Source organism: Chiloscyllium plagiosum, chromosome 1, assembly GCF_004010195.1.
Source record: "Chiloscyllium plagiosum isolate BGI_BamShark_2017 chromosome 1, ASM401019v2, whole genome shotgun sequence".
Classification (NCBI taxonomy): domain Eukaryota; kingdom Metazoa; phylum Chordata; class Chondrichthyes; order Orectolobiformes; family Hemiscylliidae; genus Chiloscyllium; species Chiloscyllium plagiosum.
The window spans coordinates 149730684-149746462 of NC_057710.1; the positions used below are offsets into that span (position 1 = coordinate 149730684).

At 39.8% G+C, this 15779-nt stretch overlaps 1 long non-coding RNA gene across 1 annotated transcript; it reads left to right on the top strand.

The window, feature by feature from the left end:
• Positions 1 to 1305: 1305 nt before the first annotated feature.
• LOC122554408 lies at positions 1306 to 11993 on the top strand. The gene is made up of 4 exons (XR_006312987.1): positions 1306 to 1397; positions 4266 to 4351; positions 5221 to 5284; positions 11798 to 11993. It is a non-coding gene; the product is annotated as an uncharacterized LOC122554408 (long non-coding RNA).
• The last annotated feature ends 3786 nt before the right edge of the window (positions 11994 to 15779 follow it).

The following is a 15779-nucleotide window of genomic DNA, read 5'->3' on the forward strand; positions in this document are numbered from 1 at the left end:
CTTCACTCACAGCATCTGTATTCCTCTATTCCCTTCCTATTCATGTAATTATCCAGGTGTCTTTTGAATGCTGTTCTGGTGTCTGCTTCCACCAACTCTTCTGGCAGTGTGTTCCAGGCACTCACAATCCTTTGTGTGAAAAACCATGCCTCGCATATATCTTTTAAAACAGGGCCCCCCCCCCCCCACGCCTTGAACCTATGTTCCCCTAGTAATTGACCCCTCAGCCCTGTGAAAAAGCCTCACTCCTCAATATCCTCCATTCCAGTGAAAACAAATCCAATCTATCCAACCTTTCTTCATAGCTAAAATCCCCCATACCAGGCAACCTCCTGCTAAACATTTTCTGTACCCTCCCCAAACCATCCACACTCTTCTGGTATTGTGTTGACTAGAACTAGTAATATTCCAAGCGTGGCCGAACTAAAGTTCTACAAAGCTGCAGTATAACTTGTCCATCCTTATACTCAATGCCCCTTCCAATGAAGGTAAACATGTTATAGGCTTTTCTTACCACCTCATCTACATGCGCTGCCATGATCTGTGGGCCTGCACACCCAGATCCCTCTGCACATCAATACTGCTCATTTCGGCCTGTACTTCACCTTGCAAAATGCATCACCTCACATTTGTCCAGATTAAACTCCATCTGCCATTTTTATGCCCATGCCTCCAACTGATCTGTATCCTGCTGTATCCTCTGACAATTCTCCTCACTATCCGCAACTCTACCCATCTTTGTATTGTCTGCAAACTTACTAAGTAAACAACCTCATTTTTCTCCAAATCATTTGTGTAGACCATGAACAGCAGAGATTCCTGTGAAGCACAACACATCATAACCATCCATTCCAAAAAGCATCCTTCCACCACTACCCTCTGTCTTCTATTACTGAGCCAGTTCTGGATCCATCTTGCCAGCTCACCCCAGATACCATGTGACTTCACCTTTTGTACCATCTTCCATGAGGTTAAGAGGCTGGTGTCCATTTTCACATTTTCATGTGATTAAAAATACAAGCTTTTTGGCAGCTATACTGGTAACTAAAGCTTCAAAATATTGTTTCAAACTGCCCCCAAACTTTCTTATCAATAATATTGATCAATCATTGACATTGCCACTGTAATATGCTCATTGTCTAGCATGTGAGAAGGAGTATCTCTCAATTATTGATTCAGAAATTATTTACTTCTACTTGTGATGTTGCTTTATTTATTCTACTTGGAGCTATCAAGTATATTGCTCTTTAAACTTGCAAAACTATGGTCAAATTAATTTCCTATAACTATCTTGCTCCTAGCTGCCATTTCACTTGTAACTAAAGTGTACTGGAGAATCCTGTTTTGAAGTTCCAATGGCAACGCTACATTTGGAGGGAGAAGAATACTTTTAGGAGGTGAGAGAGAAATAGGCATTTTTAAAATGTATTCATGAAATCTGCTGACTGGGCCAGCATTTATTATCCATTTGTAGTTGCTCTTGAGAAGGTGCAGGTGAGCTACCATCTTGAACCATTGCAGCCCATGTCTTGTAAGTAGACTCATATTGCTGATAGAGAAGGAATTCCAGGATTTTGACCCAGAGACACCAAAGAAATGGTGATATATTCCCTTGTCAGAACGGTGAATGGCTTAGAGGGGAACTTGCAGGTATTGGCATTCCCATGTATTTGCTGCTCTTGTCCTTCTAGATATAAGTGATTGTGGGTTTGGGCTATCTGTGATCTATTTCACACAACCTACATTCTTGATTCAGGTAGATTTTTCTTGGTGGCTATTTGCCTGGCTTTACTTTAAGACCAGTATTGCTATAGTTATAAAATACTGTAGATTCTGGAAATCTGAAATAAAACATGAAAATAGAGGGAACAGTCACCAGAGGGAAAAGCCTGTCTGGATCAGTATGAAAACCAGAACTAGATCTACTGGCGTACAATGGTTTTTGATCTGCATTCGACTGGAGGCGACGACGCTAGTGATTATTTTGATGCTCTAAAATCTGGCACTAGCAGTTTTCAAGACTTTTCAGCCCAGGCTCAGATTACTGTGCACTTAAACCCTGTACTGCCTGTCTGCATCATTCCTTTGAGTGTTATGTTCATCATTTCATTTTTTTTTTATAATGTTTAGACTGCTGCTGATCCACAATTATCTCCATTCTTTCTTCCTTCAAGATTGTCGTGATTGTTCATTGCTATTTTTCATGTTACAGAGTGAAGTGTTGTGGAATCACGTTCAAGTGACACCTTATGTTTCAAGGACATGTCAATCCAATCAAATTATTTCTGTTATTCATTCTTGGGATGTGGGCATTGTTGGCTGGGCCAGCATTTATTACCCATCCCTGGTTGTCCTTGAGAAGGTGCTATGAAAAGCCTTCTTGAACTGCTGCATTCCATTGTGTGCAACTATACACACAAAGGAAGAAAGTTCCAGGATTTTAAGCCAACAGCACTAAAGGACTATGATATTTTCCAGGTCAGGATGCTGTGCAATTGGAATGTAATGGATACTCAAACGCCCAAATAGTGGCATTCTCAAATTTCTGCTACCTTTGCTCTTCTAGATGACAATGGTCATGGATTTGGAAGATTATAACTAAGGAGCTGTCCACTAGAGTAGTACTAGATGATTGGATGGTGGCAACTGTTATTCCCTTGTTCATGAAAAGGAATAGGGATAACCCTGAGAATAGAGACCAGTCAGTTTTACGTCGGTGGTAGGCAAAGTATTGGAGAGGATTCTGAGAAACCTTGTTGAACTCTTTGAGGATGTGACAAAACACATTGATGAAGGTAGAGCAGTGGATGTGGTGTATATGGATTTGAACAAGGCGTTTGATAAGGTTCTCCATGGTAGGCTCATTCAGAAAGTAAGGAGGCGTGGGATACTGGGAGATTTGGCTGTCTAGATACAGAATTGGCTGGCCCACATAAGATAGAGGGTGGTAGTAGATTGGAAATATTCAGCCTTCAGCCTGAAACTTGGTGACCAGTGGTGTTCCACAGGTGTTCTGGGATCTCTGCTCTTTATGATCTTTATAACTGACTTGGATGAGGAATTGGAAGGGTGGGTAAGTAAGTCTGCTGATGACATAAAATTTGGTGAAGTTGTGGATGGTGTGGAGGGCTGTTGTATGTTGCAACAGGACATTCACAGGATGCAGAGCTGGGCTGAGAAGTGACAGATGGAGTTCAACCTGGAAAAGTGTGAAATGATTCATTTTGGAAGATCAAATTTGAATGCAGGTTACAGGGTTAAGGGCAGGATTCTTGGACGTGTGAAGAAACAGAGGGATCTTGAGGTCCACATCCATCGATCCCTCAAAGTTGCCACCCAAGTTGATAGGGTTGTTAAGTTGATCATGTGTAGGGTTTCATGAGCAGGGAGGTTGAGCTTAAGAGCCGTACAGCTATGCTGCAGTTTTATAAAGCCCTGGTTAGACCACACTTGGAATATTGTGTTCAGTTCTGGTGCCTCATTATAGGAAAGATATGGAAGCTTCAGAGTGGGTGCAAGGGAGATTTACCAGGATGCTGCCTGGACTGGAGGGCATGTCTTACGAAGAAAGGTTGAGAGCACTAGGGCTTTTCTTATTGGAGTGAAGAAGGATGAGAGGTGACTTGATTGTGGTGTACAAGATGATGAGAGGCATAAAATCTTAGAATCCCTACAGTTTGGAAACAGCCCCTTCGGCCCAACAAGTCCACACCGACTCTCCAAAGGGTATCCCACCCTGCCCCATTCCTTCACATTTACCCCTGACTAATGTACCTAACCTGCACACCCCTGAACACTACAGGCAATTTAGCATGGCCAATTCACCTAACCTACACATCTTTGGACTGTGGAAGGAAATCAGAGCACCCGGAGCAAATCCACACAGACACGGGGAGAATGTGCAAATAAATCTAGTCCCATTTGCCAGCATTTGGCCTATATCCCTCTAAACCTTTCCTATTCATGTACCCATCCAGATGCCTTTTAAATGTTGCAATTATACCAGCCTTCGCTATTTCGTCTGGCAGCTCATTCCATACATGCACCACACTGTGTGAAAATGTTGCCCTTTAAGTCCCTTTTATATCTTTCCCCTATCACCTTAAGCCCTCTAGTTCTAGACTCCCCCACCCCAGGGAAAAGACCTTGTCTATTTACCCTATCCATGCTCCTCATGATTTTATAAACTTAAACACTTTTTACTATTTTCTTTGTAAAAAATACAACTCACAATAACTGACTATTCTCTTCTATTATTTTCTTAGGGCCAAAATGGATGTCATCACTTGTCCACTGGTGAAGAAGAGTAAACAGCATATTATTTAAATGAAGGACAATTGTAGAACAAAAGGTACAGAGGAATCAACTAAGATAGAGAGAAATCAAGTTGTGCTAGTACATGAATCTCAAAATGTTAGTGTGGAGGTACAGCAGTATTTTAAACAGTCATATGGATATTGCAATTTATTGCAAAGGAAAATGGAATATTAAAATAGGGATGTTTACGGGATACAATTTACAGGATATTAATCTAATACGTCTGAAATATTGAGTACAGTTTTGTTCTATTTATAGAAATATATAAATATATTGTTAGAAGTAGTACAGAGAAAGTTCACTTAACTGATATCTGGGTTATCTTAGGATGAAAGGTTGAGCAGTAAATTTAAGGTGCAAATGAGAATTTTTTTTCAGATGTCACGTCTTTAGAATTCCATTCCCCAGCTGTCAGTGGAAGCATGTTAATTGAACATTTTAAGGCAGAGGTAGATAGGTTTTGACTAACAAGAAATCAAAAGTTAGCAATAGTAGGCAGGAATGTGTAGTTGAGATCAAAAATAGATCAGCCATGATTTTTATAAACAATATAGCAGGTTCAAGGAGCTGAACAATTTACAGTTGATTTTAATTAATGCAGTTATAGAAATATATAGCATGGAAACAGACCCTTTGGTCCAACTCGTCCATGCTGACGAGATATTCTAAGTTAATCTAGTCCCATTTGCCAGCATTTGGCCCATATCCCTCTTAACCTTTCCTATTCATATACTGTTCCAGGTGCCTTTTAAATGTTGTAATTGTACCAGCCTCTTCCTCCACCTCTGCCAATTTATTCCATACATACACTACTCTTAGCATGAAAAAGTTGCCCCTTAGGTCCCTTTCAATTGTTTGTACGTATCATGCTTTCATGCATTGAGTGTGTTTCTCTCTCCACAGATGTTCCCAGATTTGTTGAATGTTTCAAGCATCCTGATTTTAGTTCATATTTCCAGCATTCACGGTACTTTGCTTTTCTCGTGTTTCAGTTCTGAAGAAAGATTATCTACCTGAAAGAGTATCTGTTTCTGTCATCACAAATGTTGCATGTCCTACTGAATGTTTTAGCATTTCCTATTTTTATTAGCCCTCTCACACAACGCGTAAGCTCTGAAGAATATGGAATGAACTGTATGCTTTTACAAATAACAAGATTTGAATTCTGGTGGACAGCAGCCCCTCTACTACCCAATTTTAAGCCTACCTTACTGTTGAGATTAGAAGCAGGTTTATAGCCTGAAGTCCAGGACCTCTTGAGTTCAGGCCCTCATTCTCCCCATGGTACAGACAAGCACTTTGACATATGAATATATGACATAGGGGCAGAAGTAGGTCACTTGGTTCCCGACGCCAGCTCCACCATTCAATGTGGCCATAGCTAATCTGTTTACTCCATATTCCCACCAACCCTCAATACACTTTTACTCCATTATACTTTGCTGTAAATAGATATGGAAGGAAAAGAGGTCTAAGACTCACCACTGAGAAAAGAATTCTCCTCATCTCTAGATCTATAATCTCCCACAAGATGAAACACCATCTCTGCAACTACCTGGTCAAGACTCCTCAGGATCTTATGTTTCAATCAAGTCATCTCTCACTCTTCTAAATTCCAGTGAATACAAGCTTTGCTTGTCTAACCTATCCTCATGAAATACCCTGTCAATTCCAGTTATTATTCTAGTAAAACTTCTCTGAACTGCTTCTAGTGCATTTATTTACTTCCTTAAATAAAAAGACCAACAAAGTACTTTAGATGTGTTCTTAACAATGTACAGTAAAACTGAAGCATAACCACCTTACTTCTCATTTAGCTTTCTTAACTACTTGCTGTACTTGCATGCTAACCTTTTGAGAATTATACACCAGCATATCCAGATCCCTCTGCCTCTCAGAGCTCTGCAAGCTCTCATTTTATAAGTAACATGCTTCCATATTCTTAATGCCAAAATAGGCAATTTAGCATTTTCCCAAATTATACTCCATTTTCCAGATATTTGCCCATTTATTAAACCAACATATATCTTTTATAGCCTCTTTATATCACAAAGCCTTTCCTGGCTATCTTTGTGTCATCAGTAAACTTAACAACCACAGTTCCATTTCTTCAAGTTATTTCTATACATTTGTAAGAATTTGAGGCTGTAGCACTGATCCCCCGTGACACACCAGTCATTACATCTTTCCAAACAGAAAATTTCCTACTTATGACTATAGTTTCCTTTTAGTTAACTAATCTTCTATCCATGTCAACCCCTGTTACTCATTACACCCTGAGCTTTTATTTTTCACAATAAGCTTTGATGTGGTAACATATTGAATGCCTTCTGAAAATCCAAATATCGTATTTCCACTGGTTCCCTGTTATCTTTAGTAAATGTTACCTCCTCAAAGAACTCCAACAAGTTGGTTAAATATGATTTCACTTTCAGAAAACCATACTTACTTTGCCTCATTACCTTGAATGTTTCCAAATGTAACATCATTAATAATAGCTTCTGATATTTTCCTTACATTAAGCCAACTGTCTTATTGTTTTCTGCTTTATCCTTCTTCCCATTTAAAACAAAGAAGTTACATTCACTATTTTCCATTCTAATAGGACCTTTCCTGAATGTAAGGTATTTTGGGAAATTAGAGTCATAGAGATGTATAGCACAGAAACAGACCCTTCGGTCCAACTTGTCCATGCTGACCACATATCCCAACCCAATCTAGTCCCACCTGCCAGCATCTGGCCTATATCCCTCCAAACCCATCCTATTCATATACCCATCCCGATGCCTTTTAAATGTTGCAATTGTACCAGCCTCCTCCACTTCCTCTGGCAACTCATTCCATGCATGTACCACCCTCTGCGTGAAAACGTTATCCCTTAGGTCTCTTTTATATCTTTCCCCTCACCCTAAAACAATGCCCTCTAGTTATGGAATCCCCACCCCAGGGAAAAGACTTTGTCTATTTATCCTATCCATGCCCCTCATGATTTTATAAATCTCTATAAGGTCACCCATCAGCCTCTGATTCTCCAGGGAAAACAGCCTTAGTCTATTCAAGCTTCTCCCTATAGCTCAAATCCTCCAATCTTGGCAACATACTTGTAAATCTTTTCTGAACCCTTTCAGATTTCATAACATCTTTCCAAAAGGAAGGAGACCAGAATTGCACGCAATATTTCAAAAGTAGCGTAACCAATGTCCTGTACAGCCGCAACATGACCTCCCAACTCCTGTACTCAATACTCTGACCAATAAAGGAAAGCATACCAAACGCCTTCTTCACTATCCTATCTACCCACAACTCCACTTTCATGGAGCTATGAACCTTTACTCCAAGGTCTCTTTGTTCAGCACCACTCCCTAGGACCTTACCATTAAGTGTATAAGTCCTGCTCTGATTTGCTTTCCTAAAATGCAGCACCTTGCATTTATCTGAATTAAACTCCATCTGCTACTTCTCAGCCTATTGGCCCATCTGATCAAGATCCCATTGTAATCTGAGGTAATCTTCTTCGCTGTCCACTACACTTCCAATTAAATCCAATATATTAACCAACTCATGAGCCACTTCTTTTAAGTGACTAGGATAAAGTTTATCAGGATACTTGGGGTACTTGTTAGCCTGTGGCTACAATAATTGCACAGTACAACCCCACCCCCTCCCCCAGTAATTGTAATTATCCTGAGCCCCTCCCTTACATTTCCTGATTTACAACTATATTTGGGATGTTAATTGTAACCTATACAGTGAAAACTGAAATAAAATACATATTTGATTCATCTGACATCTCCCTATTTTCCATTATTCATTCCTCAGCCTAACTTTCTTTAGGACAAATATTCAATTTATTAAATTTTCCTTTGTAAATATCTATAAAAACCCTTACTACCTGTTTTTGTTTCTAGCTGCCTTTTTCTTCTACTTTAACTTTTTTCCTCCTTACTAATCTTTTAGTCAATCTTTGCTATTTCTCATATTTTGTCAAGTCTTCTGACCCAACTTAGAGGAGACCACATCAAGAGCAATGGATACAATAAATGAGATTTTTGGATGTGGAGGATGTGGGTCGAAGAGTGTGGTGCTGGAAAAACGCAGCAGGTCAGGCGGTATCTGAGGAGCAGGAGAGTTGATGTTTCGGGCATAAGCCCTTCATCAGGAATGTGGGGGAGGAGGCTGAGAGATAAATAGAAGGGGAGTGTGGGGCTGGGGGGAAGGTAGTTTGGAAGGTGATAGGTAGATGCTGGTGGGGGATGTTGGTGATAGGATGTGCTCCACCAACACACTCATTCAATTAGCAGAATTGGTCCATATCCTCAACAACTTCTCCTTCTGCCATGGCGAAGGTCTCCAAGCCCTCTGTTTCTTCCACTCCCGTCAACCCAACCAGTGCCCCTCCACCGATACACTCATTCGATTGGCTGAACTGGTCCTCACCCTCAGTAACTTCTTCTTCCTGCACATCAATACACCTCATCTACTGTGCCCATTGCTCTTGATGTGGTTTCCTCTACATTGGGCAGACAGGATGCCAACTCACGGAATGTTTCAGAGAACATCTTCCTTCCCACCTATCTGCTCAACTCTCCGCTCCGACCTATCACCATCACCCCTCACCTACATCTACCTATCGCCTTCCCAGCTACCTTCTCCCCCAACCCCACTCCCCCCACCCCGTTTATGTCTCAGCCCTCTTCCCCCTAACATTCCTGATGAAGGGCTTATGCCTGAAACGTTGATTCTCCTGCTCCTCGGATGCTGACTGACCTGCTGTGCTTTTCCAGCACCACACTTTTCTACCAGGTCTAGAATAGCCTTCTGTCTAGTTAATTAAAGAACATTCTGTATTTGGACAGCTTCTTAAAAGTGTCTATGAACTCATCATCTACACCATCTGATTTTTCTAGCCTATATATAGATTAAAATCACCCTGATTATTGCTGAACCTTTCTGACAGACTCATATTATTATTTTTCTTTTACATTCCTTTCTACTGTGTGGTTACTGTTAGGATTACTAATTGGTCGCAGTGCTGACCTCCCATATCTCATTGTCTCCTCTTGTATATTTTTTCAATTCCTCCTCTCGTGGAGGCTGACAAATTTAGCAAAAGAAAGAATCCCCTCCTCCACAAACTCTTACTCAACAGATTCACAGGTTTGCACTGTTTCAGCTACACTTTACAATCACTGCATTTGAACCTCCCTTATTTACAATACTGATAACTAGCAATTATAGATTAGATCAGTTACTGAATTAGCTAATCTCATCTGCTGCCCTACAGAAAATTTGTTTTGGTCCTGCTCAAGCCCAGAAGAAAGTTAAAATTTTAACATGGTAAATTTAAGTTAAACACTTTTTTTAAGCAAACAATACTAGATTCTATAAAAGATGTTAAATGTTAAGATTCACTCTATTACTAACAAAATATTGCAGTTTGTACTCAGTTTCAGCTGTACTCCAGGACAACTGCACTCGAACCTCTCTCATTTATAGTTTTAAATAATTTCTCTGGCAGTTACAGAACTGGATTAGATCAGTTAATTAGTAGTTTCATCTGCTTTCCAGTAGAGAATTTATTTAGTCCTGCCCAAATCTGGAGGAAAATTAAAATTTAACATTGTTAATTTAAGTTTAATGCTAATTGCAAGCAAGCAATACTAGATTTTATGGTCAGTGCATTCCAGAATCCAAGCTTGTTGAGGATAGTACTCTTTGCAAGTTTTGACAAACTTTCAGCCAGTGATGCCTTTAGTACAAGATTGTTCTACCACTGTAGTTGCAAAAATGGTCCACACAAATTTTTATCAAGCTATTAGGTTTTGGAATTGTGGCAGTGCCAGAAAACCAATTTGTCAGTTTGGTCACTGGTGAAATTAGTGAAGAACTGCCTCAATCTAATGGCATATTTTTATAAAAGTGAATGTGGCATTTTTATAGATATAAATAGGCATCTGCTTTAAATGTTGTCTGCCGTCTTTATGTTCCCTAGCTGATAATTAGCTTTGGATATTTAAATTCATTCCTTTTTTCTATGTTGATCTGATCAAACTTAACAATTAATTTCAGATCTATGCATGATTTTCTACGCAGGAGAAAACATTTTTAATTCTGGATCATGTATAAAGTTTTGAAGATATTTCTTCCTTTATTTTAGAACCTTGCATTCAGGTGCTCTTTTACTTAGAGTCATAGACTTGTACAACGCAGAAACAGAGCCTTCTACCCAACTCGTCCATGCCAGCCAGATATCCTAAATTAATCTAGTCACATTTGCCAGCTTTTGGCTCCTATCTCTCTAAACTCTTCATGTATCCATCCAGATGTGTTTTAAATGTTTAAATGTTATAATTGTACCAGCCTCCACCACTTCTTCTGGCTGCTTATTCCATATACACACCACCCTCTGCATGAAAAAGTTGCCCCTGAGGTCCCCTTAAAATCTTGCCCCTCTCACCTTAAACCTATTACTTCGATTTTGGACTTACAGAACTGGCAAGAAGGTATTTTCTATTCACCCTATCCCTGCCCCTCATGATTTTATAAACCTCTGTAAGATCACCTGTCAGCTTAAGACTGGTGACCTTTTAGAGGAGATAGTCCCAGCTTATTGAGCCTCTCTGTATAGCTCAAACCCTCTAGCCCCAGCAACATCCTTGTAAATCTTCAAGTTTAACAGCATCTTTCCTATAGCAGGGAGACCAGAATTGAATGCAGTGTTCCAAACGTGACTTAACCAATGTCCTGTACAGCTGCAATATGACCTCCTAACTCCTATACTCCATACACTGACCAATAAAGGCAAGCATATCAAACTCCTCTTCACTACCCTGTCTACTGCGATTCCACTTTCAAGGAACCGTTAAGCACTCCCATTAAACGTATATGTGCTGCCCTGATTTACCTGACCAAAATGCAGCACTTCGCATTTATCTAAACTAAACTCCACCTGCCACTCCTTATTTAATTGTGTGCCTGCTGGAGTCGAACTGTGGATGGTCAGAATTTATTAATTCAGCCATTCTACTGTATCAGAGAGGATTGGTATCCCTAATGTCCAATCTCAAGATTAAAGTTGATATTATGTTCCTTTACTTCTGTGTTAGCACTCCAGGAATTGTTTTTTTTAAATTATTTTATTTCTCTGAGGAATATAGTTTCAGTATTGTCTGGCTCTTCAATTTCCTGAATGCTAATCTTCTTTATGGGATTTACCTTCTGTTTCAAGTGTACAATCTTTTACTTTGACATAACACTTTAAAATGGCCAGCCCTTCTGTGGGTATGATACTTTACATTTCTGACAGCACAATCTTTGCACCAGTGCAGTCTGCCACAATGATAACACTTAATAATGGTGCTTACTGTCATTTGTTTGTATTTTCCTCCCTTGGTGTGACATATTGTGCTGCCTTAAACTGTTCTTTTCCCATAAGATCTATCAGCTGTAATGGAGATGTTGTTTTGTTTCCTTACTTCAGCTTGTCTTGCTAATTGCACCATTTTTGATAAAGTATCAAGGACTAAGAAATTTGCAAGGATTTCTTCTTCCAAGACCCCAACTACAACCTGATCTCTAGCCAAGATCTCGAGTCTTTTCATGTCTCATATTTGCCATTGTCTGCTAAACGGTATAGGTAATTAATAGATGAATATATGCATTTCCCTGGCTTTTGTTTCCACTGATTAAATTTTGCTTTCTTGATAATTATATTGTGCTGAATATTAAAGTATGGTATTAAAGGTTCTAATAATCTCATTGTAAGTGGCTGTGTCTTCATTCACTCCCTGTCCTGGTAAAACATTGTCCACAATGCTGTCAATCACATACTGACCTAATCCTTATCTGATTTTGCTATCAAGCTTGAAATTTTACTGTATGGGGTCAATCCTTTATGCAATCCTGCCATTTCTCAGTCTGTCACAGGCCTTGGGTTCATAAAGACTGATTGTGGTGGAGTCTGTTCCTTGGTTTATCTTTGTTTGAGGTTTCTTCCCACACTGTTTTGCTGTCAGTCACTGTTCACATTTCTCTCTTTACTCTGGCTTTGCTGTAGAAATATTTCTCAAAGTTTCTGCAACTTGCTGCTGTCACATCAGTTGTTGTGTCAGTTGTCAGGTGCACTACATTAATATACAGAGGTTGCTGGAGTCTGAGGTCTTCTCAAGGATAAGTGTTTATTCACATTGTAACGACTATGTATACTTAGGCACAGATCTTCTGGTCTCCAGATAGTCAGAGACCTGACATGTTCTGAGATGTGCCTTGGGATAGTTGGCAAGCGTTTAGGAAGTTTAAACTTCACATTGGCAATTACTCAATGTCTGAATGGCAGGTGGTAGAAAGTAGGGATAATGGATGGGTACTGAAATTGGCAGAATGTGACCAGTGATGTCCTACAAGGATCTGTGTTAGAGCTTTAATTATTCACATTATTTATTAATGACTTAGATAATAGCATGGAAAGTCATATATTCAAATTTTCTGATGATACAAAGTTTGACAACATTATAGATAATATAGATGATAGCATAAAATTATAAAGGGATATTGATAGACTAAGTGAATGAGCAAAACTGGCAGATGGAGTTCAGTGTAAGTGTGAGGTTATCCATTTTGAATTGACAAAATGGATCGATGAGGCAACATTGTAGATGGTATGAAATTAAATACAGTGGAATGTCCAAAGAGAATTGGGGTATCAGGTGCATAGATCTTTAAAATGTCACAAAAAGGTGCAGAAAATAATCAAGAATGTTAATGGAATGCTGGTCTTTATACCTAGAGGCCTGGAGTATAAGGACATAGAAGTGCTAGAGATATACAAAATCCTGGTTAGACCCTACATTAGAGTACTGTGAGCAGATTTGGGTATCATACCTTAGGAAGGATATATTGATGTTGGAGGGAGTACAAAATAGATTTACAAAAATGATACCTGGACTTTCGGTGTTTTGTTATGATGCGAGACTATACAAATTAGGGCCGTTTCTCTAGAATTTGGAAAGGTAAAGGGGGATTTGATTGAAGTCTTCAAGATATTAATGGGAAAAAACAAGATAAATAAAGATAAACTATTTCCACTGGTTGGAGATTCTAGAACTGGGGGCATAGATTGAAAGTTAGAGCCAGACTCTTCAGGAGAGATGTTCGGAAGTACTAACAAAGTTTCGAACTCTCTTTCACAAATGGCAGTGAATGTTGGACCATTTGTCAGCTTTAAGTCTGAGATAGACAAATTTCTGTTAAGCATAGGTTTTAAGATTTATGAACCAAAGGCCAGTATCTGGTGTTAGGTCAGCCATGATCTCACTGAATGGTGGAACAGACTCGAGGGACTTAATGGGCCCTCTTCTGTTCTTTTGTTCCTATAGGTGCTCTTGGAGCCTAAAAGCCTATGTGGCTTTCTGAACTTTGAGAAAGTACAATTTGATAAATGGTTTCCTACTGCCGAACTGCTGTTGTATTAATTGCGCTCTGGCACTTATTACTGAGTCAGAAGTAAAAAATTGTCAAAGTGATTGTCACCTTCATTGCCACCTTCATTGCCACCACTAGCGCTATGATATGACTGCAAATCCTCAGGAAGAATGTTGCATCACTTTGTTATTATTTCTCTTGTGACTTTGAGGCTCAAAAGCATAATTTCTCAGTCATTTCTAGATTGTTGTGTTGGTGCTAATTTGGGGCAGACAATGGTAGAACAGGCTTGAGGGGCTGAATAGCCTACTCCTGTTCCTATGTCTGGAGCCTTCTGGAAAAGACTCCAACCCTAGTTAGAGTCAGAGACTTTGGAGCATTCCAGTTTACATGCCTGAATTATTAAACAGATAAAGTTAGTGGAATTAAAACTGACAACGCTTGTTTCACTATAAAATTGACAACCCAATCACTGGCACTCAGACTACCACAGACACAGCGTACTGCCATGCTCAATCAACATCTGCCCTCCTCCCAGACCACCCCAACCCGACTGCCTCTCTCTTGACATCCAGCAGCAAATCTTTCCTATACCCTCATCCAATTGGCATACCCTACCTACCTATATGGCTGCCACCCACCATCCTTCAACTATTCACCTTGCAGCCTACACCTCACCCATCTATTAATCTAACAGCTGGGTGCTTAATATTAATTTTGTAAAGCAATCTGAAAACAAAGGGGAAGGTTTGTTGGTAGTACTAACAGGGGAAGACATTGTTGTATTGGAGCCAGAGGATTTTTGAACGAACAAACAGAGTTCATTTGATTGAAATTGAGAAAAAAAAGTATGGTCATGTAGTTAGGGATATTCAGTCGGCCTCCAAGTAATGAAAATGAAACAGAGGAATAAAACTGCACATGTTAAAATAAAGAATAAGGAAGCAGAGGATTTTGTGAAATGTGTTCAAAAGAACTTCCATGGCTAATACGTTCTCTGTTCAGGAGACATTACTGGATCTGATTCTGTGAAATGATGTGGACCACGTTGATCAAGTGTCAGTGAGTTAACGTTTGGAGATGAGAGTGAACATTGTATCACAGAGTTCAATCTAACCTTTTGTCAATATCATTGAGTTTCACAGAGGATTTCTGTGTGAGCAAATGAGTGTTCTCACTACATCTTAGCAAACTCACCTAATTAGCTATCTACCTGACTCCAATGGTGCCTCTCTCATCCAATTCTAACCCAATTTTACACCTTGCCACAACCATAAAAACGTGACACTGCTGGAATTTCATAGAACGGACCAGCATCCAAGTAACATCACTGTCTTTAAAAGGCCATTATGGATGCAAGTATGCAGGGATGCCCTGCATAGTTCCTAATATGTACACTCGACTAGAAGGGAGGCGTCCCCTTGGCCCGGCCTGGTCCATGATGGTCTCTTGGCGGCCTCTCGGTGACACAGGGCAGTGTCTCGGCCCAGTGTGGTAGTGTCTCAGGTCAGTGTAGCATGTCTTGGCCCTGTGTGGCGGTATCCTGATGTGTGAGGGGTCCCTCCCGGGACATTCCAGAAGCAACAGGAGGTGGCAACTTCAGCAGCAGAGATGACATTGCAGCCCAACACAGGAACAGTGAGCGGTTAGGGATGTTCCCCAGTATCTGTGATGGTGGCATGGAGGACAGACAGCTGAGGTCTCTCAGAGAGAGAGCTAAGTGTAGAACTCATCAAAGACTGTTGAACTTTTAACTTCATTTCTTTATTTTTCCAGTTTATATCAAGAAGGCCTTTAATGTTAGCTATTACCTTACTTTCATAATTATTCTACGAAGGTAATGCTTAACTTTTCTAACTTTGTTTCTTTTACCACTTTGTACCTAATTTTTTTTATACCTAGGTGCCATATGTGCTGACATTATACACTTTTCACTGTACTCCTGTACCTTTGTATTTGAGTACATATGACAACAAAATCTAAATCTAAAATCTTCCCTCAGGACCGTCAATGGAGGCCATAACACAAGAACATACCAGCCT